Below are 26,384 nucleotides of genomic sequence, written 5' to 3'. Positions count from 1 at the left end.
CCGGCCATCATTTGTGAGACTATTGACGGGTGTCTTCCCATTAAGATTTCTCCGGAGCGAGTATGCTCCCCTCATGAGACTTATCATGCATTATTTTACATGTGAGGGCAGATTTTCACAGGTGTATTCATATCACATTCGCCTGTTGATGCATTTCACCCGGGTGAGGATGATGAACCTCCCGGTCTTCTTGTTTCAGAACATTCAGAGGATGGTGCCCATGTTGCAGAGGAAAACCCCGGCTCAACAGTACAGGAGCCTTTGTCATTATGGTTTGATTCAGCTCATAGTCTCTCATCAGTTGACTCAGCAGGGCATCTCATGGGAGGAGTTCATCTCCCGTGAGTTTTTCACAGTGCCACCTCAGCCACATCAGGAGGCCATTCATGAGGAGGGTGAACCATCTCAGCAGCCTGATGCTCCCATCACCCGACATGTCAGCTCCACTCCTTTGGTCACCTATCAGAAAGGCCCAAGGGCTTTATTTGCAGCAGCTAGGCGAGTACTATCTCCACAGCAGGTGGAAGGGGTCTCGCCTTCATCTTCAGATCAACGAGTGTTATCTCCACATCAGGTGGAAGGGGCCTCGCTTTCTTCGCCAGCACAGGTATTGCAGAGGGGCAAAGAGCCCATGGTTCATGAGGATCCAGTGATTGATCTCGAGGTCAGTTCTCCTAGCCAAGAGGCAAAGGAGATCATTCAGCAGCTCAGGGCCGAGAATGATGTTTTGCAGCAGAGACTTGAGGGTGCCCAATGGACCATCACTTATCTAGAGCAGTGGAACACACAGCTAGAGGAGGAGAAGGCACTTGATGAGCTTTGGAGGATTCGTAGTGACCGAGTCCTAAACCGTAGGAGGCCCGGTGATCCATTGCCTGCTGACCGGGAGTCATTGCTCATTCAAGAGAATACCCACTTGGAGAGGCTGTTGGCTAAGGCCAACCAAGATAAAAAGCTGCTAAGGAACATGAAGAATCACTATTTGGTGAGGATGCATGTTTGCACGGCAAAAATGAAAATGTTCCAAAGGAGGTTGACCGAGGCACTAAAACGGAGAAAAAGGCCAAATCCACTCCGTATCTTGGCTGAGGCATCCCTCGAGGCTCATGGAACTCACTAGCATCATCTACAGCACAAATCCCAAAAATTTTGGAGAATTTTGGGTAATTTTGGTATTTTTGGGAAATTTACAGGTTTTGGCTTCTCAACGGGTCTCACCCCCGGTGAGACCCTTTGTCATCGTAGCTCCGTTTTGCAAAAACTCAACATTTTTGGATTTTTCATGCAAAGTTACACATGCCTATGGATGGACTTGAGTTTTCATGGAGTTTTGGGCCTCCAAAAGGTCAAAATACAACCAAATTTTGACTTTCTGCCCCTTTTTTGAGCTGCAGAAGTAGTCTTGGGAGAATTGACATTTTATTGAGAAAATGACCTCCAAATCCAAAACTTCCAGTTGGGTTGGAAAGTAGACTCAGAGACCTTTCCAACGAGCTATCCTGCACTCGATTCTGACACTCGGAAGGCCTCCAAACAGAGCTCCAAAGTGCGCGACCCGTTGAGGAATTTGTGCCAGATTTTACCAGTTCGGCGAGAAAATCACTGTTTTCACCTAGTTTGACTTTTTGGGGTTCTAGATGATGGATTTTTATGTAACTATCATGACTCAAAGACACTTTTACTCTTCTTTAACTCTTCTAGAAGTTTCTTGAATGTAAATGGTAAATATTTAATGTATGGATAGGTTTCCTAGCTTATAGAGGCAAGTTGTTATGATTGCCTATTATCTAGTGCTCAGTTTAGAAGTAGTTGCAACAGCTCCTAGGAAGGGGAGCTCGACCCCTAGAGGTGGGGAAAGAGGTTAGATCATCTATATTATGCACTCTTTTGCTCATTTTCATGGTTGGACTCTTGAGGGAGGAGCTATCATTGTATATTTCACTTGTATCTCTGCAATTTTTGGCTAAGGAAGACCAGGGTTTTGCAGTCATCTTTGGGATTCTTGTGGACTCATGTGTTGATGGTGTGTTTCTACATGTTATTTTAAGCTTTGTTATGTGATTCATTTCCTTTCTATACTGCTGCATATTAAACAAATGAAGTGATAAAGTTAGAATTCATGCTAGCCATGCTCTGCTTTTAAATTTGTTTGATTTCTATGTTTTCTGCTGTCTAAAGAGAATTCAAATCCATTGTTTGCTCTCTTTAGCCCTCTCATCTTTCTTCTTAATCATCCCTTTCAGCTAAAGACATCAATACAGGTTCCTACCTTGCCCCAAAGACCCCCCTGCAGAAACTGTGTCCCATCCCCGCACCCTAAATTGCAGCTCCTCAATTTGCCACCAAAAACCCCAAAAACCCCCAAATCAACCTTCAAACCAGTTTACTAGCCTAATATCAGTGTTACTTTGTTAGTCATCTCATTTTATTGAAAAATCCACCGAGATTGACCGGAGAGAGCCTTCTCCTGCCCCGTAGGGCTAGCTACGAGGCTGAATGGTTTGATGTAGCTTTGAGGTTTGCCTTTTCAGCCTGAGGTGAAATTTCAAGTGCTAACAGATCCAACGATGTGACTATATGAAAATGGCATAGTCTTAGCAGCCCAGGCAGCTAAAAGGAGGTGTGGGACTATAAACTACGCTACCCGGGAGCTGGGTGACATCAGGACTGTGTAAAGCAGCGAAGTGTCACAGGATCCGCGACAACGCAAAGATAGCTGCGCTGGCACGCAGGTCTGCCAGAAATTTGACCGTTAAAGTCACTATTCACTATTTGATGGTTGGTTTCAGGCCAAATGGAGCGGGCGGCAAGCATTTAAGGTGAACTTTATGGTTTAGATTCTTGAAAATCTGCCGCCAATCTAGGATTAATGGGCTGAATGTGGGGGGAACGGTCAAATTCAAATTCAAAAGGCCCTATAAATTACAAGTGGTTGTCCAACGAAAAACACTTGGCATTTTGAGCACTGATTTTTTGTGCTATCAAGTGTATATGGACCTGTCGAACTTTGAGGCTTTGAGAGCAAGTTCAATGTTTGAAACATTTCCAAAGGAGATGCAGGACCTTCTAACGATACTGATGTCGACACCCATGGAAGCCCCAGAGAGCACCAGAGAGATAGTAGAGGTCCCTAAATCACCCCACACATCGAGACCTAAGAAAGATAAGTAGGCCATGATCCCAGTGCGCGTCTCGCCCAGAAATCCACAGAGGACCAAGCTAACCTTGTAGGAAAAAGGAAAGGCCATTAATCTAGAGGAAGAAGAAGAAGAATTTGAATAAATCATGGTGGATGAGGAGGATATAGAGATGGAATTTGAAACCTAGGGTGCAGACCCTCTTACCCGGTTACCTAAATATGTACCTCCGTGAAAGGGTAAAGCTAAGGTGTCAAAGGATATAGATGAGAGCAAGAGATCTTTGCAAACTCTGCTACTCCCTGACAATACTATTTTTTAGGGACCGCACTTAGGGCAGGTTCCTCTGTTGAAATTTGAAGATTGAGACCTCGCAGACCATGAGAAGTTCTAGCATTTAGCAACTAAGAAGCTAATGTGCCAGAGGATTGACGCAAGTGCTGGAACAATTCAATTGGAGCTGCGAACATGGCTCAGTGGTGTAGAGAAAGCGAGGTTGCTAAACCTGCTCTGGGTGTTGCATTACCACCGCGCCCCAGTGACCGTCTTCGTTATTAGGCATCTTCTCTGCTTGGTGCATGATGGGTGTTTGTGGCTGGAGGAGCCCATCCCCATCACAAACCATCTGATTCACTGGATTACAAGGCTACCTTACTCAGGAGAGGATCCAGCAAACATTTTGGAGGGAAAAGGTGGTGATTTGGCCCTCGCAGAAGCAATGAAGAAGAAGTTCAAGGTGGAGAAGAAGAAGCGAGGGTATGCCATCTCCAGCATTAACAACCCTGCAATTAAGGTCATGACACAAATATTGGCAGGGAAGGTGATGCGGAAGTGTCGTGTGGATGAGGCTCCCACGCCAGTGGTTGCACTAACAGCCCAATCCATAGAAGGAGTCTAGTTCAACTGGGCGAACTATCTATGCAACGAGTTCCTTGCAAAAAATCGGGAGGCACAGGAGTAGGGTAAAAAGTTTCATTACGCGTGGCTCCTGTTGTCGATAGTACTAGTGGCATGGGAGCTACCCGAAGATAGCCAATTCCCTTCGGTTGCACCAAACCTTCTAGAGGCAGTTAAGTATGCTTCACTGTGGGTGACCAAGGATGCGTAGCATATCAAAGAGAGTAAGATATTCTAGGTGCTAATGGAGATGAATATCTGGATGGGGATCAATCGCAAGTCGTGGTTGTTGCCCAAAGTATACAACAATTTGTAGAGCTTTGTAGAGTTCAAAGCGGATTTACACCATGTCTTCATTAGGGCGCGGAGCACCCTACGAAGACATGGCATGATATACCATACCTGGTGACTGATGATTTGATATTCGCAGTCCTTGAGTCTTGGCCACCAGAGTGGCGCACTCCAGTTGGTTCCACGGTGCAAACAAACAAGTCTGTCACACAGCGCAAGAAGGAAGAGACAAAACTTTTGATGGCATAGCTTGCAGAGAAGCACAGAAAGGAAGAAGCAATGGCTAAGGCCCAAGTAGCACGCGACGCTGTGAAGTTGGTGGAATAGCAAAAAACAATAGAAGAGCACGAAGGACAGAAGTCACCTTCACCCGAACCAGAGACAGACACAAAACAAGGTTATGCGGACCCGTAGATGATGTCCACGCAACTTAAGCATCCGCGACCACGAGAGCAGGCAGTGCCATGAAAGAAAACAAAGGCATCAAAGAATTATTTCGACCCAATCACCCTCACTAAGGGGGATCTGCATGATATCGGAAAAGCGGTTAAGGATGTCACCGCGGTGGCCCTCCAACAATTTGAAAAACATCAAGAGCTAGTATTGGGGACTCTTCGAACAAAATTCTAGGAGTTACAGGTTCACACTCCACAGGCTAGCATAGTGTCCACTAGCCTCGCGATTGGTACTTCGACTGCTGAGGAGATGTTGCAAACAAGGGTGACCAACATGATAGTGCTACCAGATGGGGCATTTACTACAGAGCAGGAGGCCAAAAAACCCATGGTGAGTAGTTTGAAAGGGGTAGGGTTGAACATGGTCGTGCTCCCTTGGGGATGATCTAACTCTTATAGGATGGAGTCACCACAGAACTTCAGGCCAAGGAGAATCGCGCTATAGGTAATGAGTGAGCATCACATCAACATTGAACAGTTGGGCCTTCAACGCAATGAGGAAGTAGAGAAGAACAAACAAATAATGCAGGTTATGGAGGAAGCCTACTAGATGGTCCTGGAATTAGACATTTAGGCAGAAGAACCGGTGGATGCACACATCCATAAATTAGCTATAGGGGTGCACGACGCAAGAGCAGAGATGGCTAGGGTTCAACTGGAGTTGAACCTGCAGATCGCAGAACTGCTGTTGATGGCTCATGCTTCAACTCTGTCGGAGGTCAGAGAATAGCATACCACCATAGCCACAACAACAATAATGGTGATTGAAAGTGCAGTGGTTGACTACATACGGCTCTTCGAACAATCATTCGAGGTCCTAACTACCTTGCAAGAGGACTAGAATGTAGAGCACCTAGAGATAGAGGCGTGCGAGCTGCAACAAAAATACGATGAGGTAAAAGGGATTGCACAGATGGTTTCCCTTATGTAGAGGCTTGTACAGATGCAGCAGGCAAAGGCGCTCAAGGAATAGGTGGATGCCGCTCGACACAAAGAAGTGGTCTTAAAAGCATGCCTATAGCCATGATTTGACGAGGCTTATAAAATTAGAGCCTCCATTAAAGCAAATCTCACGCAACTACAAGCAACTTAGTAGAGGATTTAGGGCAGCCGTTCAGAAACAACGATCACCGAACAACGTCTGGAAGAAGTCCGGTAGGTAGCTGCTCAGTGCTTTGCTGAAGTTGCAACGATTCAAGCAGAGCTGGGAAGTCTTCGTGCTAAGATATCCACACCTACAAAGTGACTCGAGGGTGAGTCACGATGTTTGTGTTGGGGGCCTGTTGGGCGTGGGATCCCCCAAGGGTAGTTTTAGGGCTTAGAGCCCATATTTTGGTCCAAGTATGTAATACAAATGTAAAGACTCCGCATTTTGTTGGCACAGAGTGCGTAGATGTTAAAGAGTCATAGGGTTGTCCGCCCTTATTTTGATAATGTAATGTCAGTTGTAGAAGATATACCATGGTCCACGGACGATGGGATTTTATAAATAGAGCTAAGCTCTAAGTAGTTAGGAGAATAATCGATGGATTAAGATTGATGATGTATGAGAGATAGCTCTGAAGTGTAAGTCTAAGTTTTGGGTCATAGCGTAGGTAGAGGCTATGCAGCTGAGTGCGCAGAGGCCTAGAAGTATGCAGCTGAGTGCGCGGACCCTTGCAGCTGAGTGCACAGGGCAAGTTCAGTCTATAATTATCTGGAATTATCAATAAAGAAGAGTATTTTATCAATTCTGCATCTTTATTTCTTGTTTATGCATCTAATATATTGGGTATGAATTTCACTTCTAATGCTTATATGATGCGCAAATGTGTATAATTGTATTGGTTAAGTGAACGCAAGTAAGAACATCTATTTACGTGAAGCTAAATAAGACATGTTAATAAGATAAGTAAGATACTTACCGTAGTTTGGGAAAATATCATAGTGCACTGCCCTAGCAGCGCGAAAGCATATCATCCCCTGGTTAGGGCTGTGTGGAAGCCGATTGTAACATTTTGCGAAGGTACTGAAGGGTAGAGAAAAGGGATAAGAAACCTACGCAGAGGCAGGTATAGTTGGAATAAACCGACATCACAACCATCTCAAGGGTGCAGAAACTTGGTTCCAGCATCCCCCCATACTGCTTCAGGTGAGACTTCAGTCTCTATTCCGCCGGCTGATGCCGAAAGGGCAAGTAGTGTAGGGATTTGTTTGGCTAACTAACGTTGAACCTAGGTCAGGCCCCCTCAAGCCAACACTGTCATCCACTATCTCTATTACTTTAAAGTTCGCCAGTGTGCTCGATCCCTCAATATCCACGGTCACCCCCTGTATCCGCCCCAAGGGGATGATTTTCTATTGATTCTCCATCCTTAGCTAAATTGGAGACCATTTCAATGCAAGTCTCCCCATTCACTCCCAAGTCTATTTTGGTGGGACATTAACATCTGACACCAAGTCCAAAATGACCTGATCCATTTCATACTCTCCTATCTGTGCAATTAGTCTCATCTCTCATCCAATCCTTGTTTCATGCTTGCCAATATTTGTACTATGTGCGGCTCACCTAGCATGGTTCCAGTGCATCTATTGATGAGTTCTTGTAACCCTTTCACAGCCTTACTGTCGCACAATAACTTCATACAGGTTTCCAAGAAAGTTGTGAGCATAGAGGAGCCCATCTCCTGCTCAGGATTATCCTTGCTTCCTGAGGTGGAGGCCTCAAAAAATCTCTTCTTAGCTTCCATGAAGGTTTCACGTGCGCACTCCAAATCGAACTCAGCCTCCTTCGCCAGAGCTTTGTGAACCCATGTACTGTCTTCTGGTTGTTTCCCCTTGTCATATCCTATCGCAATTCCACTTTTGAGCACTATATTTATGTTTGGATCTTCCTCATGCAGCTCAAACCTCATCATCTGCAGGTTCTGAGTCGGCGGAGGCGGTAGCGCCCCTTTGTCACGTATTCTAGCTATCAGCGTAGAACAATCTTTTGTTTCATGATCAAACAGCATGCAATACTTGCATGATGGATGCGTTGGATTAGTGAAATCGTCAGTATAGTGTCCTGGTCCTCTGCAATTGTAGGAAATCAACTATCCTCAATCTCTGCCAGGTCCTTCGACACCTCGGCCTCGTCTGCGCCCCTGAAATCTTGTCCATGCCATCCCTACATCCTGGTCAAGGGGCCACGTTTCGGCCTGAACCCTATAGGCAGGAGTTCTGTCCATTATCAATTCATAGATCCTACAAATACGCTCATCATGTCCTACCGACCAACACAAGTTGTAGAACAACTATTGCGGTGCTTATACATACTTCTGTAGTAAGTGACAGTTATCTGTGGCATGTTTTTTGGCTACCTGACAGATAGCGCACCATAATGCAGGCCTCGTGCTAGGTTCTGCTTGAGCTTCTTGCCTTAAAGGCATTGGTCCTCTTCCTGCAATGCAGTTTTCAAAGACCAGGCAATGGTATTTATCATTACCCTGACTCTTGCATTTCAAGCACCATACCTCCTCGCATACCTCTGGTCAAACCGCCCTATCTTGCTTCAGACTTTGCATCTCAAGGCACAGATTCTTCAGCTGCGCATGGATTTGCTGAACTCCTAGATTAGGATCTTGTATCGGAGTCTCGTGTAGTCTCATGGCAATCTCCAGGGCCTCTGCTTGAGTTGTTATCTTCTACTGTGATAGCACACTCCTTAAGTGTGGTAGTAGCGAAGCCAAAAACCACTCACGATGCTATCCATCGGTCAAATTCATGTTGGCTTCACGGATTGTGCATTTCAGTCTCTAATCTAGTTCCCAAGGTATCTCGCTTCGTTTCATCACGATCTCTTTGAATCCCACAATCGATTGCACCTCATATTTAGGCCTACTAAATTCCCTATTTAGTGCTACTTGGATGTCTACTACTCCAGCATTCAGGTTATCGTTAGAGTACTTAATATACTAGGTTAGGCATAATCTTGCAGACACTAACTAGTGTCTCCTTCTTTATATGATCATCTGTAACACCTTAAGATTCCCATACAGCCCTCACAACGAACTAGAATTGGTCTGGGTCCCCATTTCCCAAGCCTTTGAACAAAGGCAAATTCATTGTCTTTTCCATACTGAACCACGGTGGAGGTGGAGGTGGTACGGGCGAAGTTCGAGGTAAGGGTGGTGAAGTTGGAGGTGGTGTGGGCAGAGGCGGTATTCGCAGGAATCCTTGTTTTATTAACTGAATAGCACTTCATGGAGAAACCTTCGTTATTCCTTCTTCATTACTTCGTGGAGGTGAAATCGAAGGGCTATACTCCAAACCCTTTTTCCCTTCATTATCATATGTTTTTCCACTTTGCGTAGTTCCAAACATCAAGGTAGCTGCATAACCCGTTTTTAGCACAACACCATTTTATTCCAAGTATTCAAAGATTTTACGTACTTACCTCACGTTCCATTGAAAAGCGTTGCTCCGCCTTGTTATAGCTGAATGAGGTGTCGACCACGAATTCAGTCACAAATCCTCCTATAATACGATCGAGCCAATGGTCAATAGCACGGGCGATCTTATCCTCCGATGCTTCCAACCTTCATACTAGATCCGGGGTCCACACAATAGGACCTTCAAGTTTCCACCTTCCATGGCTATCTTCTAGGTTCGTGATCCACTCGTATAGCTCGATAGGGAAGGAGCAGAAAAATATCTCGTGGATCTCTGTATATAGGTATCTATCCAATCATTGTTCGTTTGTCAGCCGTGGGTTTCTGTTCTCTTGTGTTGCGAATTTATGGATCTTTCTATCCAACCAGTCTCCAATCTCCTTCTTAGTTGGATTCCCATGATACAATATCACACATCTCTTATGTAGATTCCAGTCCCAACAACGAAACCATTTGTTGGCTTGAGGGGGCCTGACCTAGGTTTAGCATTAATTAGCCAAACAAATCCCTACAGTACTGGCCCTTTCAGCATCAGCCTGTGAAGCACGCACTAAAGTCTCACCTGAAGCAGTATGGGGGGATGTTGGAACCAAGTCTCTGCACCCTGAGATGGTCGTGATTTCTTTTAAATCCCTCTATCCCTACCTTCGTGCAGGTTTCTTCACTCTAGGGCTTGTAAGACAAACCCTGTGTTCTGTTCTTCAATACCTCCGCAAAAGGATAGGATCCTCCTTCGTGTAGCCCGAGCCTGTTGCTCAGGTACTTTCGCACTACTATGGCAGCATGCCATAGAAATTCCCCAATTATTCTAGGTGCCTTACTTATCTTATCAAACGATTATAGTTATCCTTGCGTAAATAGATATTTGTGTATGCATTCAGTTATTCAATGTAATTGCATTGATTTGCGAACCATATAAGCATAATAAAGAAAATTCATCATAACATATATAGATGCATCAATATAACAAAGAGACAAAAATTGCAAAATATATCTCTTTATTAATATCTCCCAAGTGGTTACAAACTATGTCCGCCCTGTGCACATAGCTGTAGGGGTCCGCGCACTCAGCTACGGACTTCTACCCTATGCCTCTAAGCACTCAGCTGCAGAGCCTCTACCTACACTACAACCCAAGACATAGACTTCTTGCTCTAAAGCTATGACTCTCTTACATGTTGTGTCTCCAACTACTTAGAGCTTAGCTCCTTTTATACAATCCCATGGTCCACGGACCATGGGTAGATCTCTTACAGCCGATTTTACTTTACAAAACTAAGGGCAGACTACCCTTTATGACACATAACACCTTCGCACTCCGCGACCACAAATTTCAAAGTCTTTACAATAATATTACAAAAATTGACTTAAACCTGGGCTTTTAACCCCAAAACTGCCCTTAGGGAATCCCACTCCCAATAGACACCATGTTAGCAATATGAAATCTTAAGGTATTAAATACAATTGCTACTTTTATAGATCTGGGAAACCATTAAGGATACCAGGTTGTAAAAAGATTGGAAGCAAAGGTCGAATCAAACCAAGTATACATATCAACAAAAGGATTTTGATTTTCCGAATTATTCAAGCATTTTATATCATTCTAGAAGAAAGATTGTTCCAAAGAGATGATTAACCTCATGACATGCACAAGAGGGATAAGAATTTGATCGATCTTAGAAGTGTTTGACAAAGAGAAAACCTTCAACCCAGAATGACCTCAATCTTGATAATCAAAATGACAGACTTTGAAACTGTGGGGATCTACAAAAGACGTTCTCTCCAACCCTTGGCCTAGCACAAGGGATCCACATGAAAAGGGACTAACAAAACAATAATCTTTCACCTGATCAGAAATTTTATCTTGAATATCGTGAAGACCAAATTGAAAATATCGAAAATCCTTTAAGAATGAACTCACAACTAGTGGAAGACTATTGAGGAAACAATTATAAGTGAAAATATAGATCCAACTTATTTCAGAGATCTCAACAGGATTATGATAACCTGACATAACCATCATCTGGGGCTAAAGTGTCTTGACTTCTTGGCCAATCTCTAAACTTTCTGATGGTGGATCATTGAATTTGGGTGGCGTAGAAAAATCAACAAGTAAATATGCACCACTATCATCAGATGTATCAATGAAAATACTATTAATGACACTGGTTTGATCGGAATTAAGATTAAACATATCAAATTCTTGATGGATAGAAAATTGAGGTACATCAGTCCAAAAACTCCCTTGATCATTCAGAGGTATAACATCTTCCTCTTGACTTATACAAGATTTACAATTGAATAGATCATGAATAATAGATTCAACCTTTTCGTCCTTTGATGGTAGAATCACACCACCCTATACCTGATTGTGACCATGACTAGTGAGATAAATATGTAATGTATTTAGAGAGACTATTGGTATAAAAAACTTATCTCACATATTTGGGTACAATGAGTAGTGTGCTAGAGGTGAGGAAGGATGAAAATACTCGAGAGGAGGAGAATCAATTATAACTAAATCAAATTGAGCTTGTGAGAAAAATGGATCAACATGCATGTTATACCCCATGAGATTATTTTCATCATCATAATGGTCAAATATAGGAATACCATTGTAAAATTTAGATTTATCTTGGTTTTCCTCAATAGGGTATACCAAAGATTCAAAAGTTTGACAATTTGTTTCTTTAAATTTGATATCTGAATATGCATGTCTCAAAGAAATTTCAGAATCATTTTGAATTGAAAGAGAATCCCATGCCAGAAATGAAGATTTCAAACTATGAGAAGCATATTCTAAATCAATATCGTACAAATCCAAGAGCTCAGAAGAAGGAAAGATATCACTTGATGTACTTAGATATCCATCAACACATGTGTTAATGGAAATAGAGATATCACTATGATGGTTGTCCAAATTCTCAACTTGGATGGAGAACTTAGAATCACTTGACAGGTTATCAAGATTACAAGATCAATGATAAGCTAGATATGCAAGATTATCATCATGAAAAAGGGAAGGAAGATAGGACATATCTTCGACACTTTGCTCCTTTTCATGTAAAATACAACTACCTTGTTCTTTATTATCACTTGAAACAATAAGTTGAACATCATTAAGAGTTGAAGTAGGTGGATCAAGAGGATCATGAAACAAGGAATCATGTGACATATAAGATTGGGGTTGAATGGTATACATTGAGAAAATTTTAATTTCAATTAGATCAGATTTAAGATTTGAATTACACATATTGAAGTGACCTTGAAAAGCTATAGGATCAACCTTCACTCATTCTCCTTAGAGTTACTAAACCATTCCAAGTTCTCCCCCATAATATTTGGAACATTGGAAGAGGATGAAGGTGGAAGAGATCGATAAACAACCTTTTTTTTTCAGATTTCCCAACTTTAACATCATCACATGGAGGCACCCAAATTAGTACTGGAAAAAGAAGGATGACAAGGAACAAAAGGAATAGTAGGGTTGTCCTCTAAAATTAGAGGTGTCTCATGGTTTACAGAGGTTGGGTAAGAGAATCATCTAGGGGTTTGGATTCAAAATATATCAAAGTGAATAAAATCAAACTCTGAAATTTTTCCATGACGAAATTCAAATCAATCACTCCCTTGGGGAATTCATAGAAAAGGTGAAGAAATCGATCAAGAAAATCCTATACATATTCACCAAGTTTCATTCTAATAAAACCAATCCTTTTACAAACATATTAATAGTCATACCTGTCAAAGGCCTCATGAAGCTCCTTAACAATTTTCTCGAGTGAATGGATGGAAGCGGTGGGTAACATATGACACCACTTTTTAACTTGAACTTCTAATGTGAGGGTGAAGAACCTACTTTAAAAATCTTTACAATTAATTCCATTAGAGCTACAAAAATGAATAAATTGAAAGAAGTTTCCAAGAACATTTAGTTCACCCTCACCATCAAACATAAATTGAGACAAGTTACGAATAATTTCAGCGGGGATGGTAAGATCAAGCTCCTTGGAAAACCATCTTGGGGTAATGATTTGGGAAAGAGCTATTTACAATAAGATATTCAAAATAGACTCGACGGGCACAACATGTCATATGGCCCTTCTTCTAGCACCAACTATTGATGGTACTATAAATTCGTCAACCAAGGGGATCTCCCCAATGTGAAGTCCCAATTACACCTCACACCATTTGGATTAGGAGCCCTAACTGGAAATACGGACGATTACCATTTATGTTAGGGATTTTCCTTGGTTTCTATTATTAACATAAAAGGTTATACAAATATTCTTTGAAACAATCAAGTAAGCTGACATTGTGAGGCATATAATTGCGATGTATATAAGGCACTTTCATGGCAAGGAGAAAGAGAGTGAGCCTCTAGAAGGAAATTAATAGTAATATCCTAAAAGATACACACAAGATCATAAGACAATTTTTAGGTAACCTGCAAAGTTGTTCATAAGACAACCACGATCATAAAACTAAATACAACACATCTTCAACAGGATAGGTACTAAAGCCACTGAAATAGTTCAATTTCCATAGTACATATGAATGAAAGATATACCTCAAAAATCTAAAGACCTATGACATTCACGATACATGCATGAAAATGTGTTGGCTCATCGAGATTCATATATTAAGTGGAAGTGCCAATATATACAAGTACAATGTTTCCACATTAGCCCCAATAGTGGAACATTAAGTCACTACTTTCTCCTCCAAAGAAATACCTTTTCTCCTATGCAAATGCTTAGAGAATCCAAGGTGAGATGTTCAAGTCCCAAAATTCCATTTGCTTGAGTTATGAGGGTTTATTTATAACAAAAAAGGCGACTCTCCACGTTCCATGTGATTCTTGGCCTCCTCATGACTCTTGAGCTTCTACAATGAATTTTTGAATTCTTACATGACCTTTGAGCTTCTATATGAATTTATAAATCAATAGTGACTCTTCATATTCCATGTGGGACCCTTGGTCTTCCACATATTTACATTTTCTCATTTTAGTAAATTACACAATTACATTCCACAAATGATGTGGCAAGGCACTATGACACATGTGACTATTGAGATGACTCTTTTACAAGCTGAGACTTGGAAATGATGACATGGAATTGATGAGGGAATTCCAAATTTCTCTTCTTACTTATTTCTGTTCAATCTTCATGACATAACTTTCATCTGTTTCATATTCATCCTATAGAAGGTTGATTCATATGGAGCCTTCATGCGATCTTGATCTTTGATATTTTATCATAAGATAGTGTCATTTCATCTTCTTTCATAGTGACTTCTTCATGGTTCTAGCTTCACAAGTGTCTTCTAGCATAGTATCCTTCTCTCCCTCTCTAAGCATCATCCTACCAGTCGAAATTCCTTGTAGATTCAAAGTGCTAATTGTAATTTACTAAAACAATATACTTGAATCTACTCTACCAACTACGGAAATAGCTAACAATCACGAAATCATGAAGCATGCAAGAGAAAGAATTCAATCAACACATTACACAATAATTTACTACGGAAAGACACAACTAAAAATCCATGTTATCTGTATATTTCATTAGTAAAAAAATATGAGGATTATAATGCTTTGCTCAAGCCTGAGCAACCTCTTCACTATCTTTATCTATCTCACTGCTGCCTAAACAAGCCTTAACCAATACTTAACCAATTTTATACTTTCCTAAGTCCCTATTTCCTTTCATTTTTTCCTTTGGGATTAACCCCTATTAATTAGGGAAATTCCTCAATTGGAATTGTGCAATCCATCATAGGCCTTCCTCTGACTGCATGCACCACCTGTACAATTTCGATGATTATACAACTGATACTACATTTCCCTTGAACTCTAATATCAACTGGGTAACTCATAGATCACACATGCATGAGTTATTTATGGATGATTTATCAGTTAATTAGATGAGCATTGAAGTGCATCGCACTGTTAGACCTCCTACTAGTTCCTACAATAGTTGGAACTAGTTTAATTGACTTTAACTCAGTTAAAATGAATTAATTAATTATAACTCAAAATAAACTCAACGAGGGCTCCTATAAAGTAGGAACAACTCTACATGACTCAAGTTAGACCCTCAAATTGAATTAACTGAAAAACTAAGTCAAGTTAACTTAGTTAACTCGTACTACTTGTCTTGTGATGTGGAATTATAACTTTTCTCCTAATTTAATTCAAGGGAAAATTAAATTAGGATCTTCTTGTTGCATTTTCAACACTCCCTCTCAACAAGAAAGGGATTGTCAGATACCCCAATAGTGCCTCTATGGAACTCAAATTTGCCTCTTCAAAATGCCTTAGTCAAGATATCCTCACCTTGTTCCTCTATAAGAATGTACTTTAGCAACATGATCTGCCTCTGCACACAATCTCTGAGATGGTTATACCGGATGTTGATATGATTGGATCAATCATGAAAAACTAGATTCTTAGAGAGTTTGATACAACTTTTATTGTCATAGTAAATCATTGTAGGATCCATCCGCTAACCAAATAACCCAACAAGGATCTTCCTCATCCAGATAGCCTCGCAAGATGCTTGACTAGTAGCCATGTCCTATGATTTTGCTGAACCGAGTGCAACGGATCTCTGCTTCCTGTTGTACCAGGAACATGTTCTTGACCCAATGTTGAATATTCCCCCTGATGTGCTCTTCCTATCTGATGGAATCCCTTCCGAATCTACATTTGTGAGGCCTTGCAGCTTCACTTCCTCTCTGTCTATACTAAAGACCAAACTGAGTGGTGCCCTTGGGGTATCTCAACACATGTTTAGTTGTCTTCCAATATATTTTAGTTGGCTTAACCATTTCTTGACTAAGTTGGTTAACTACAAAACACATGTTTGGTCGTGTGTTCACCAAGTACATAAGTGAACCCACAAGATTCTTGTAAATGGTAGCCTCTACCACTTAGCCTGAACTAGCATCTTCCTTCTTCCAATTCCCTACTAGAGGAGTCTCAATGGGCTTGCTTCTCTCCATGTGGAACTTCTTCAGTATCTCGTTGGCATACTTTCCCTGAGAGACAAATAGTTCCTCATCTCCTTTCCATACTTCTACACCAAGGAAATAATACATGAGCCCCAAGTCCTTCATCTCAAATTCTCTTGGAGGATCCTCTTTGCAATATTTGACCAACTTCTCATCACATATTAGAATTAAATCATCGACATATAATACTATAATCAATAGTTTGTGAAAAATTGGAAGACCCAAATTTCTACTACAGCAACTGATTAAGTATCTTCTATTTGTTAAATTACTGAACAAATTATTTATGCATCCTACAACAAATACTAAAACTAATACACTGCAACCTTCACCAATTAAATTAAATGTGGAAACAAGAAACTGAGCAAGAAATAAATCCACAACACATGACACCGTTATTTTTGGATAAATGTCCCCGGAAAAACCCAATGTAGAAAAATTGATGCAAAAACTGAGTGTTTGTATTATTAAGCAGTAGTTTTCTGAATACAATCTTTGGATGCCTTACTAGCTATCCAATAAAGAGAATATAATTTCTAGAAGATTAGTGAGAAATACCTCACACAATCACTAGAATTCCAACACTGATCCAGGCGTTGGATGGCTAGCCCCACGTTGGCTCTGTGCAACTACTGCATCAGCCTACGTAGTTCTACTTCAACCTCTCTATGGATCTATGTCACCTCTTCCAGGATCTCCTATTGTTTGGAGATTCATTCCTCTGTCTCTTCGGTCTCACACCATGACTTCTGGCTTAGGAACTTGACATCCCAGCTGAATTTTGGACTCCCTTTGAAGCTCTATGCTACCTCTGTGTGAGCATACGTTGCCCAATGTAGCCTCTACACTGCCTCTTCTGGATCTCTCTCTACCTCCTCTATGATGTATTCCTGGATTAGGAAATCTCCCTCTAGATTTATCACTTCCCCTCACTATAAAAAATCACTTTGATCTTCTCTCTAGCAACTGTTGCACTGCCCTCTTTGAGAAATTCGATCACTTGATCTCTCTCCAATGTGTTTCCAAATTCCCATAGAAGTCCTTCTTATAATCCTCCAGTTGAGTAATCAACGATCTATATTAGATTCCAGTTAATGGATCGGATCATTTGGACTCAATCTTTGTATTCTTATAGAAGTTTCACCCTCATTTTGATTAATACCCTTTAATTATTTTAATTTCCTATGTTTAGACTTACGCACCCATTAAAAATAATTAATTATTTTAATAAAATTGTCTCCGGGTGGAATTTCATAAAATGATTTCTAGGTATTCTGGAATACATGTGTCCAAGCCTCCCTGCAAATTTTGAGGTTTAGAGAACATCCAATGCTACCAGAAATAAACACTTCCTGTTAGGGAGGAATGTGCTCTAATAATGCAACCTATTGAAGCGTCACCCTTCTCTATAACATCTCCCTCTGTGTTGTTGATGTCTGACATCACTACCCACCAACTATTGCGCAAATGTTCCATTTGTACTACTTTTGACCCTACCACTAACAACACTGCACCTGTATTGCAACCCTTGTAAATGCTAAATCTGTGTTATTGTTGGCCCTGCCACTACCAACGCTGCATCTACACCAAAACCATCTCCAAATGTTGCTTCTATTGCTTCAGCAACAGAAAAGCATCCAAAATTATTGAATAGGTGTTCATTATGATGCATTTGTTGCTGGAGTTCTAACTACTGCTAGTCTCTATGATGTTACTAATGCCACTACACTATTGCTAACTCTACTCTATGCCAACTGCACTGCTACCAACACTAGCTCTATGCTACTTAGATTATTCCACTCCTAGCCACTGCAACTATCACTCTCACACTCCTCTGCACCAGCTAACTTGGTCCATCCTGCTACTTTTGATCTAAGCTCCTATTGCAAGGTTTTGATCCAAAAGGTGCAATCCTCAAGGATCCTCCCCATATGTAATTCTTTCAAACTTATAGTTCTAGATCACCTCATCTCTTCCTATTGAAGAGTGGCCCACATTCTTTCCTAATCTAACAATCTCTCTCTACCCAAGACACTCTAGACAAACACTTTCCATTCTTCTGAGACTGAATTCAGGGTTAGCCTCACCATCTCGATAGGCTGAGGTGTTGACCCCACAACTGCCAACAAGTCGCAGATTTCCTGAAGCTTCATTAGGAACAGATCAATTCATTCCCCTTTCTGCATCTGGGTGGATCTCATCTTCTACTCCATGTACATCTTCTATTGCTCACAATATCCTTCGTATAGCATAGTCAATGCTTCCCACATCTGTCGGGTAGTATCTTTGTCGGCAATGTGACACTATAACAACCCTAGTGAAACATTCATGTAATAAAAGTTAATAAAGGAAAAATAAGACCATGGTTAAGGGACATTTATTCCAAGCTGAATGTGGGGCAAAGATATCTTAGTTGGCATCATTGGATGTGTTTTTTTGGCTAAGCAAATTGGCAAAGGCAAATTCATTAAAAGGAAAAAAGGAATTTTTGGCACATTTACTTATGAAAATAAAGGAAATTAGGAGAAAAGGAAGGTAAAAGGTCACATGTTTCATGTGACAATTAAAGTGAAGGAAAATAATGGAAAATGAAGAAATTAGAAGTCTCATTAAAAAAAGGGTTTCTGAGGATCAGTTGGCAAGCTTGGTCAGTGTAACCTTTTGTCAGTTCAAGTTTGGAGCTCTCTCATTATTCTCTCTCTCTCTCTCACTCTTGGTCACTTAGAGTTTTCTTGGATCACTCTAGTTCGGAGCAAAGGAAAGGTAAAGAAAGGAAAGGAGAGGTAAAGAAAACAAGGATCAAGGAAAGGAAAGCAGGACTCAAGCAACTTCAACAGAAATACTTGTAAGTGACCTTTCTCATGTGTGATTTCCTAGATGGTTTGGATATGCATGGCTTTACATGTTGGTGTATGGTTCTCTTGCTATTGGTGGCATGGTTTTTCTGGGTTATGACAGTGGATTTCAGCCTAGTCTAGCCTTTTTATGAATTCCATGGTATGTTGGGATGTTTATTTTGGTTTTTGAGCCTTGGTTTTCCTAATGGATTTCGAAATCCATTTGAAGGTGGTCTCAAGTTCCATTCCCAAAGGCCTAGGAATCCCTTGACCAATTTTGGTGGGATACACAGTAAAGCTTGAGGTAGAAGTCTCATTTTAGGGCCTAGTGATCAAGGTTTGGATTGAAGTAAATCCTAAGATACTAGTTTCAGTTTATGGCCTAGTGATGCGGTTTGGATTGTAGTAAAGCTTGAGAGAAAAGGAGATGGAAATTTCCTCAAGGATAGTGATGGATTCAGGATGGCATTCTAAATTTGGTTCAGTTGTGATCAGAGCACCATTTTTGGTGTAATCACAGTTTGATGAGGGTGGAGGTGGTTTAACCTCTGGATTCCCTTGATTGTTCTTTAATTGGTTCCTCTATGATATCCCACATTCATGCTTGGAATATGGCATGAGGGTGAGTGGCTGAAAGAGAGGATTGGTTCAACCATGTCTATGGTCAAGTGGTACGTGGAAGTCCCGAACCTTGTCAAATTTTCCTATGATTAATAAAAGATAAGTTCTCTTACTTTTACACTGATTTATATGTGGATTTAATGGTTGTCATATCTTTGATAATTATATGGTTTTATGTTGGTTATAAGCATGGTTGAATAACTGTTTTATTTCATGGTTATTTCATATAATTACTTGTAATTGTTAAATGGATGGATGCGAGACCTAATTGATGACGTAGTAGTTAAATGGAGAAGGACGTGATCCTTCCAGCTATGTTTCATAAGTTCTTTTAGTCATTTATGCTCTGTCTTGTATCCTAGAACTATAGGCTGCATTGATGCCAAGTGTTTGACATAATTTCAGTCCCGGTTGGGGATGCTTAGGCCTAGTCCTAAGGGTGATTTTTTATTTATCATCATTTTTATCATGTTTTTAATGAATTCTGGAAGTTACAACAAGTTTTGGGCATAGGCTAGGACTTTGGGCTACAAAAGTGGCTTAAATCCTGGGGTCGCTAACATAGAACTAGCAATTTTGGTCCACAGTCGCTAGTAGGCAGGCCCGTGAGAACGACTTTGGGTTTTTGGTCACTCTCTTTCCCATAACATGAGAGCGACTATGGCCTAAGAGTTGCAAAATAACAGTGGGACCTAGGGACAGGTTGTTTGAGTGGCTAACTTATCTCTTGAGGGTTCTATTGATGATGTTGGATGAATGTATGTTATGTTCCGTCAATTCCACTTCCTTAAGGTGACATAGGATATCGAATTTGATCATAATAGCATCTCTCCTCATGTTTACCCTAGTTAGCATGGTTACTTTGGGTAGACTTGGGAAGGGGTGTTACAAAGTGGTATCAGAGTGCGTTGCGCTCTCTTTGGGTCATATCTAGTGCTACAAATATGGGTGAATGTGTTGGTCATGCATGGATGTCAGTTGTTGTGTCGCTCTTAAACTTGTGTTCCATATGCTTGTTGCACGGCATCATATTGATCATGGTAGTAGTAAGGTTATCATGAGGAACTTGATTTCAGTTTTATGGAATGCAGCATCATGAGTATATGAATGGTTACAAGATTATATGAAGCTTGATTACATCCTTGTATGTTAGGTTGCATCCTTGGTTGTTTGATTACATGTATCAATCTTGTAGGTTGGTTACAAGAATTGATCGCTTATGCTCGACTACATGTGTTCATGTGTATGTGTAGCTGATTAGGGATTTCTTATGCATGTTGATGGTTGCATATGGAAATGTGTACATTGGAGTAATCATTGTTGTCATGCATGAGGTCATGGTTTGTGAAGTTGAAATGGTCATGCATTGATGATGGGACTCTAGCTAGAATGATGTGAATATGGTTTGGTACTCATGAGTTATATGTCTATATGCAGTCGTTATGCATGTATGGTTTTGGTTATAGTTATGCATCAACAGTAGGTCAAACATTCCTTGTGAAGTCATGGTATGCAATTTGGGTCATCATGGTGATATTGGTATGTTATGATGCTAATGTGTTGGATGAGATAGAGCAGGAGATGCAGATCATCATAATGAGGTTTCAGCATTGGACTTCGGGTTAAGAGCAGATCGTCATACATGTATTATATGTTTTTCATGCAAGTATGTATGTCAAGGATTTTTATATGCATTAGGATTATATACATTAGTTTTATGTACATGTATTTTGATGTTATGGTTACATTCATCATAGATGTTAGTTGATTAGTGTAGTTATATGCAGATGTGTTGGATAATCAAGAATGATAGTAACTTGTAGTTATATGAATTACTATTGTTGTTTTGTATTAGATAACCTGATGATTATGTTATATGTTGTTAATGAGAATGATAGGTTAACTTGTTGTTGTTATATGCTAGTAACTTGATGATTAGGGTTATTAAATTAAGATCTTGATGTTATATGTATCATGCTAAATTAGTTGGCATATGCGTAAGGTTAGAGTTTTGACGTTCATGTATGAGTTGACATATTTGTGATATGGTGTTGTACTAATATAGGTTGACTTTACATATGTCTGAATGATAATTGTGTATGAGTTATGATGTAAAAATGCTAGCCAGTTACCATTGGATATCATGATGTTATTTATGTTTGGTTTAATATATTGTGAACATATATCCTACTAATATGGATTGATTGTGCAAACAAGATTACCTCCCCTGAGATACAATAAGGTATGAGTTTTCTTACATCATATACTTTGGGCTTGACCATTTGATTATGTCGTCTATTGGGTGTTTGAGTGTTTGGTGTCTATAATGTCATCTAGTTGATTTTTTTAACATGGTATGGTTGCAATTTGATGGAATGTTTGATGAATTGTATAATATGAGTATGTGTTCAAATGATATTGTTTTAAGATGATTGTACTAATGCATATTTGTTGAGACAATTGATATGCACCTGTGTGTAAGTAGGTGATAGTTGTAGAATTATTTCTAATGACTATGAGTTAACTATGGATTATGACATGATTGTTAGTCTTTCTAAATGTTGATTTCAATATGATAGATATGATTGTCTTGATATTTGTAACATGTGGTTGACATGTGTGAGCTGTTGTAGGGTAACATGCTAGGTATTGGAATGACGAGGTAATAGTTGATGTGTTTACATAAATAACAGTTGGGTGACGTGACAGTACATAGTAAGTCTTGATTACAACAAAGTAAAAATGTAAAAGGAAGGAATTGGAAAAGAATTCCTTTGTCTATGTTTGGAAACCCTAATTCCAAATGAAGGAGTGCTTCGCATACAAGAAGTCTTCTTTACCTTAATATTGTCTAACATTATGTATGTGCTAGATTCATGAACATGTACTTGACAGGTACATTAGTTACGGGTGGATATGTCAAGGGCAGTGGAGCCCCTTGAGAGATGATGTGGATGTGTTCGGTTACAAGGAAATTTGTGTGGCGAAGCAAGATAAGGTAACTGGTGTATTACTATGTTTATTTATGCACTAACAATTATGAGTTTATGACATCATGATGTAGGGGTTTGCATGGCAAGAGAGATTGCCACGAATCTTGAATAAGGCTCAGGTTGAGCTTTCCTTGGGAACCATGGGGATTGATTCATGGTGTCTATGGTTAGTCTTGTGCTTTGTTAATTTTGTGATTGTTGTGCTTGATTTGCAATTTTGCATGTGTCTGGTGCATAATTATAACACTTTATTGCGATGTCATGTTGTTATTGGTTTTCATGGTTTTCTTATTGGTTGTTTCTTGGTATTGAATTTTATGTTCTAGGTCTTGGGAATTGTTTGGGAAAGAGGAAATTTGATGGACCTAGGGGAGAGTTGTGCGGTACCCAACAAGTAATGTAAGACACAGATGAAGCTTGGTGTATGAGTAAGCATGGTAGAATGTAATACTATAACAGTCGGTTGGACTGGTTGGGCCCATTATCGTAAATGGGTGATGACAAAACAATCATGGGAAAGGTAATCAAGAAAATTTAAAGTAAATGAACCTGAGGCGTCGTATGGTTTGACTAAGTTTGGAACGGTGGTTCTCAATGTTGTGCATGTTGTAATAAAGGAAGTTCTCTTAACCTAGACCTTATGTTATCTGGTAATTGTGTTATGATCATGATTATGTTGGTGTTTATATATGTACATATGTATGTATGTATCCATTTATCTATGTCGTTGTCTCACAGGGTTGTCAGGGATCATTCTTGTGGAGGAATGATTTCTTATGTAGGTGAATGGCATGAAGATATTCCTGGTTCATGAGAAATCAAGTGGGAAGAGTAGTCACAACAAATATATGAGGTTAGTATCATGTGGTTATGAATTGATATCGTATACCTATATTATTCCTATGTTATGGATAGGTTATACCGAGGGATACAGTGGCAAAATGAAAGCAGTGCGGTCTGCGACATGCTGAACATGCATGGATAAGACACTGGAAGTAAGGTTATTTGGTAAAAATAGTGTGGTTTTGGATGTGTGGTACTATAGTTGTGCATAGGTTGTATATGTTTTACAAGTTTCATCTGTGATGATTGTGTGCATGTGGTGTTGTGTATGCCTAGCGTGTGTACATGTTGTTTATGAAATGCTATGTACGGGATGGTACATATAGTTTTGTGTGAATATTGCACATGCAGTGTTAGATATAGATGGTGTTATGTAAATGATGGATATGTGGTGTTGTGTGCATATGGTGTTGTGCACATGTTGGATATGCAATGTTGTGTACAGATGATGCTATGTACATATTGGATATGTAGTGATATGTACATATGGTGTTCTATGCATGTTGTGCATATGGAATTATGTACATATGGTGTTGTGTGCATGATTGTACAATTAGTGATGTGAACGTGTGGTGTTCTGAGCATGTGGTGTTGTGTGCATGTGGTGTTGTGTACATGTTGTGCATGTGATGTTATGTACATGTGGTGTCGTGTATATGTCGTGCATGTGGTACTGTGTACATGTGGTATTGTGTACATGTTGTAGATATGGTTCAGTGTACATGTGGATTTGTGTACACGTTGTGTAGGTGGTGTCGTGTACATGTGATGTTGTGCACATGTTGTGCAGGTGGTGTGGTGTACAAGTGGTACTATGTACATGTTGTACGTATGGCACTAGTGTACATGTGGTGTTATGTGCATGTTGTACATGCTGTGTTGTGGTCATGTGGTACTATTATATGTGCATAGGTTGAGGAGAAGGCATTGGGTGTTTGTTGAGTGTGGCAACCGATCTGGAGTGTGTACGGAATAAAGACAAAGGTAGAAGTTAAGGATTGATGAAAGCATAAGTATCAGTATTTTGTTTCAGTTTTAGTATGCATGTGATTTATGATTTCGGTCTATGATGATTAAATTTGATCTATGATTGGGTTTATAATGGTTACGTGTAATTTATGATTTTGATGGTTATGTTTTGAGAAAAAATGATGTGATATTTTTTACGTGTTGATTTGCTCAAATATGCTAGTTTGACTTGTTGTGACAAGAAGTGAACAGGATTGCAAATGTACCTTATTGAAAAACTAAAATTGAGGTATGATTTGAGGATATTTCAATTTATTTGAATCTAATAGAAATTATGTGCTTGGAACAGGAATCCATGAACATGCCTGGTTGAGTGGTTGAAATCGACTGCAAAATTTGGTAGCAAAATAAATTGTAACATGCAACAGTATGTTGGTAAAGTACCTCAGGAGCAGGGCCATTGTGGGACACTAGTACCCAATAGTTTCCATTGATTTCCATGAGCATGTTATGTCTGGTATGATGGTTTTGAGGTAGGTATATTCCTTGGTGGTTTTATCTTCCGATGTAAGAATCCTTCCCAAGTGATGGATCGCCCGGGAAGGGGGATTCTAGGGAACTTGGAAGGTGAGTGACTTCATGGAATGGGGTGGCTGGATTTCCCGAGGGACTGTGTAGTAGAGAAGGTAAGGTTGAAGATATATTTTTTTTGGTCATGAGCATTTCCAAATGGAACCAGATGAACATTAGGAGTCTGCCATGGAACAATGAGTCGATAACAATTCACTAAGAAGACAAGTGGCATGGGCTTATAACACTGGCCATTGGATGCAGCTTTGACTGTGGCAATGGATTCTAGACTTGCCGGGAAGGAGGTGAATCTTGGTATTACTTTGAAACTAGAGGTGTGAGCCTCTGGATTCCCTTTTTGATTGATATAGGCACCATTTCCTTTTATTTGTTGGTTTAGAAAATGTGCATATTTGTGTATGTGGTTATTGTAAATACCATAATGAGTTGTGTTATAAATCTTTATTATGTGGAATGGTTATTATATTTTCATGTTGTCATGATGTTTTGCTTTTGAGCAAGCCATTCATTGTAAATACTACAACGAGCTAAGTTATAAAGCTCCATGGGAAGTATTTTTTCTTTTCAATGGTTTTTCTAAGGTCTTAGTGTGGTTTAACACTGAGGACGATGTTCCCTGGGGGGGGGGGGGGTTCTGTAATAGCCCTGGTGAAAAGTTCATGTAATAAAATTTAATAAAGGAAATATAAGACCACGGTTAAGGGTCACTTATTCCAAGATGAATGTGGGACAAATATATCCTAGTGGGCATCACCGGATGTGTGTTTTTGACTAATGAAATTGGAAAAGGAAAAGGAAAATGAATTAAAAAGTAAAAAGGAATTTCTGGCACATTTATTTATGAAAATACAGGAAATTAGGAGAAAATGAAGGTAAAAGGTCATAGGTTGCATGTGAGGAGGAAATTGAAGGAAAATAATGGAAAATGAATAAATTAGAGGCCTCATTAATAAAAAGGCTTCTGAGGATTAGCTGGAAAGCTTAGTTAGTGTAACCTTTTGTCAGTTCAACTTTGGATCTCTCTCATTATTCTCTCTCTCTCTCTCTCTCACTCTTGGTCACTTAGAGTTTTCCTTGAGCACTCTAGTTTGGAGAAAAGGAAAGGGAAAGAAAGGAAAGGAAAAGAAAAGCAAGCACGGATCAAGGAAAGGAAAGTGGGACTCAAGAAGCTTCAGCAGGAATACTTGTAGGTAACCTTTTGTATGTTTGATTTCCTAGCTGGTTTGGGCATGCATGGATTTGCATGTTGGTGTATGGTTCTCTTATTGTCGGTGGCATTGTTTTTCCAAGTTACGAAAATGGATTTCAACCTAGCCTAGCC

This window comes from Pinus tabuliformis, chromosome 4_1 (assembly GCF_031772625.1).
Source record: "Pinus tabuliformis cultivar Carrire ecotype Pingquan chromosome 4_1, CPIR1, whole genome shotgun sequence".
In the NCBI taxonomy this organism is placed as follows: domain Eukaryota; kingdom Viridiplantae; phylum Streptophyta; class Pinopsida; order Pinales; family Pinaceae; genus Pinus; species Pinus tabuliformis.
Note: the sequence above shows the minus strand (reverse complement) of the source record.